Source organism: Myotis myotis, unplaced genomic scaffold (assembly GCF_014108235.1).
Source record: "Myotis myotis isolate mMyoMyo1 unplaced genomic scaffold, mMyoMyo1.p scaffold_m19_p_2, whole genome shotgun sequence".
In the NCBI taxonomy this organism is placed as follows: domain Eukaryota; kingdom Metazoa; phylum Chordata; class Mammalia; order Chiroptera; family Vespertilionidae; genus Myotis; species Myotis myotis.
In genome coordinates, this window is record NW_023416324.1 from 18,432,007 (window position 1) to 18,436,098 (window position 4,092).

A 4,092-nucleotide genomic window follows, 5' to 3' on the forward strand; every position below is an offset into this window, starting at 1 on the left:
TAAAATATGGAATGCTTCACGAATTTGTATGTCATCCTGCATAGGAATAATGGTAATTTTCTCTGTATTATTCCAATTTTAGTATACGTGTGGCTAAAGGGAACACTTTTTTTTGAAATATCTTTTTAAAAAATATATTTGTATTGATTTCAGAGAGGAAAAGAGAGAGAGAAATATAGAAATATCAATAATGAGAGAATCATTGATTGGATGCCTCCTGCAGGCCCCGCACTAAGGATCTAGCCCGCAACCGGGTCATGTTCCCTGACCAGGAATTGAACCGTGACCTTCTGGTTCATAGGTCGATGCTCAACCACTGAGTCACCTGGCCAGGCCCTTATTTCTTTTTAAACCTAATATCTATATTGTTCCTCTGATAAGATGAGAACTTTAGTGTGCTCTCATGTCCCTTGGTGTCTCCTCACTCATCATAATGATATTGTCTGAAAATTTAATTCTGGGTTGTTATGAAAATAATTCTTCCTTTTTTGGAAAAAGAAGATGTTTTGTTTTTGTTCTGTTGTTTTAAGACTACAGCAAGCCTTTCCAACATTTTTTATTAACTTTACTTCTTATCTCTTACAGCATCTCCTGGATTTGTTTTTCTCCTTGAATTCTCTCCAAGAACAACATTTCCTATGTGAGTCTGCATGGCAATACTTTGCATGCCTGAAACTATTTTTATTATTCCACATTCACATTTGAGTGATAATTTAAATAGTTCAAAATTATTTTCCTTTAATCTCTTAAGATATTTATTCCATTGTCGCCTTGTATCTATTTATCCACCATACTACTATATAGCACAACTCTCTATTGTAGTTTTTAAAAGTCCAATTTCTTTTTTTAATTTTTATTTATTGATTTGAGAGATTTGTTGTTCCACTTATTTATGCATTAATTAATTCTTGTATGTGTCCTGACCAGGGATCAAATCTGCAACCATGGTGTATTGGGATGATGCTCTAACTAACTGACCTACCTGACCAGGGCAAAAAGTCCATTTTCAATCCTATTTCTTATCCCTTTGGAAATTCTCTGTGTGTTTTTTTCTAATTATAAGCTTTTAGAATTTCCTCATTTGGGTTGATATTCTTAAATTTTACTGAAATGTATTTAGAATTATTACTATTATTATTATTATTATTATTATTGATTTCAGAGAGAAAGAGAGGAGAGTCAGAAACATCAATGAGAAAGAATCATTGATCGGCTGCCTCCTACATGCCCCCTACTGGGAATTGAGCCCGAAACCCAAGCACTTGCCCTTGACTGGAATTGAACCCGGACCCTTCAGTCCGCAGGCCAATGCTGTATCCACTGAGCCAAACAAGCTAGGGCTAGAATTATTTTTATCATTACTTTTTGGCACTTCATGAACCCTTTCAATCCGATGTCTTTCATTTTCCTTTAATGCTGAAAAGTCCTTTCTTTAAAAATACTTTGTTCTCTAATATTCCTAAACTACAGATGTTGGCACTTCTACTTCTTTCCTCCATGGCTCATAATATCTTTCTATTTTCCTTTACTTTATCCTTCCTTTCTTCCTTCTTGGGGTTTCTTGAAATCTGATCTTAAATCCAATCATTCATCCTTCAGCTATATCTAACAACCATTTATCCCATCTATCATGTCCTCTTTTTCATCTATTATATTTTTCCTGGCTGATATTTTTATTTGGTTCTTTCTTTTTTTAAATTTCTTGTTTATTTTTCATATTGTTAATACTTTTCTTATCTCTTTAATATATTCTGTGTTAAATCTTTGTGCTTTTTGTTTTTAAGACGCCTGTTTCTAATAATATGGGCAATCGATTTGTTGGTTTTCATTTGAGCCAGTTCTAGTTGTATGACATCTTCTTAATTTGGCCTGTCAGCTCAGATTCTCCTGGGGTTATTGACTCCTGTGCCTGGAAATGCCTCTTGGGAAAGGGGGAAGAGAGAAAGGTCAGCTCCAGTCTTAGTCCCAAAGAACATCACAAAATCCTTTTGGCTTTCCCTCCAAACCTCCAAGAAACAAACTGAAATGAACTGGAATGAGTGGGAGGGAATAAGTCAGTGCCCAAGGCTACTGAGGCACCATCTGTTTCCCACTATCTCCCCCACCCCCACTATCTTGATTTGATCACTGTCACAGGTCTGGGTCATGACCCCAGATTTTTGTAGCAAGTGGCCAGGGAACAGCTAAACCAAGGTGATGGTGGAGGGGTGCCAGAGCAGAATTTAAACTGCTTCTTAGGAATGTATCCTCTCAGCCCTGCAGGCTACCCTTTGTCTCTGCGCGCGCGTGTGCGTGCGTGTGTGTGTGTGTGTGTGTGTGTGTGTGTGTGTGTGTGTACTAACCAATTAAAAAGGGTTTTCCCAGGGTTTTCTCCCTGTTGTTTTGGTTCCTTATCTTCAGTTTGAGTTTCTTGGGGTGGGGGTGGGGGTGACTTGGGGAGGAAGCAGCAGCCCATACCATTTTGCTATTTTAGTAGAAAGTGAAAGCACATGCATAATCTTGAGTCCAATCTGGGATAAAGGTAAATTCTTCAGAAAATTAAACATAACATGCCAAGTGACCATCAATTCCACCCCTGGGTACATACCCAAGAGAACTGAAAACATATATCCACACGAAAACTCACACACTAGTGTTCATAGTGATATCATTAATAGCCACAAAGTGGAAAAAACCCAAGTGCTCATCATTTGATTAATGAATAAACAAAATGTGGCATATCCATTAAATGGAATATGATTTAACCATAAAAACAAATAAAAATTCAGTGTAGATGACCTTGAAGACATAATGCTAAGTGATAGAAGCCACAGAAAGCCATATATCGTAGAATTTCATATATATGAAATGTTGACTAGGAAATGCATAGAAACAGAAAGTAGGTAAGTAGTTGCCAGGGGCTGGACCAAGAGGAGAATGGGGAGTAACTGTTCATGGGTTCAAGATTTCTTTTTGAGGTGGTGAAAATCTGGAATTAGATAGTGGTGATGGTTGCCCAGATTTGTGATTATACTAAAACCCACTGAAATGTATACTTTAAAATGTTGAATATTACAGTATGTGAATTATATCTCAATTTTTAAAAAGTTTAAGGTAACCTAATAAAGTAAAAACTACTTTCACTTATAAATGGAAATACAAGCACATAAATAAAATATTAGCTAACCAAATAAAAAATCACAAACTTTAGTGTAACAATTAAGAGTGTGGACTCCCCCTAGCTGACTTGGCTCAGAGCGTTGGCCTGTGGACTGAAGGGTCCAGGGTTCAATTCTGATCAAGGGCACATGCCCAGGTTGTAGGCTCGATCCCTAGTAGGGGGTGTGCAGGAGGCAGCCAGTCAATGATCCTCTCTTATCATTGATATTTCTATCTCTCCCTCTTCCTTCCTCTCTCTCTAAAAAAATCAATAAAATATATTTTTTAAAAAGAGCATGGACTCTGGATGGGCTGGTATGGCTCAGGGTTGAGTGTGAACCCCTGCACCAAGAGGTTACCAGTTCAATTCCCAGTCAGGACACATGCCCAGGTTGCAGGTCAGATCCCCAGTAGCAGATGTGCAGGAAGCAGCGATCAGTGTTTCTCTCTCATCTCATGATGTTTCTATCTCTCTTTCCCTCTCCCTTTCTCTCTCTAAAAATCAATGAAAAACATTTTTTTTAAAGGCGTGTGAACTCTGGAACCAGGCTACCTATTATACCCCATGTTCCATTACTTCCTGAGTGACTTTCAGCAAATCATCTAACTTCCCCGTGCCTCAGTTTCTCCATCTGAAAAGTGGGTATAATAATAGCACCTATTTCATGGAGTTGTGAAGATTAAATATAATGATATACTAAAATATTTAGAACTATGATAGATACATACTAAGTATTAAAAGATTAATGCTGGAAATAACAGATTATTTCAACAGATGTTAAAAAACAGATAGTTTACCTTATTATTACAGTACTTTTGAAACTCAGCAAACTAAGACTAGAAGGGAGCATCCTTACCTTGGTAAAGATTTTAAACCAAAATCAACCGCAAATATTACACTTAATTGAGACTTCTTAGCGTGTTCCCTTTAGAATGGGAACAAAACTAGACATC

The 4,092-nt window shown here is 37.1% G+C and overlaps 1 non-coding gene across 1 annotated transcript; it reads right to left on the reverse strand.

Annotated features, from left to right (window-relative positions):
• Window positions 1-106, reverse strand: LOC118677894. The gene has a single exon (XR_004974611.1). It is a non-coding gene; the product is annotated as a U6 spliceosomal RNA (small nuclear RNA).
• Between the last annotated feature and the right edge of the window lie 3,986 nt (window positions 107-4,092).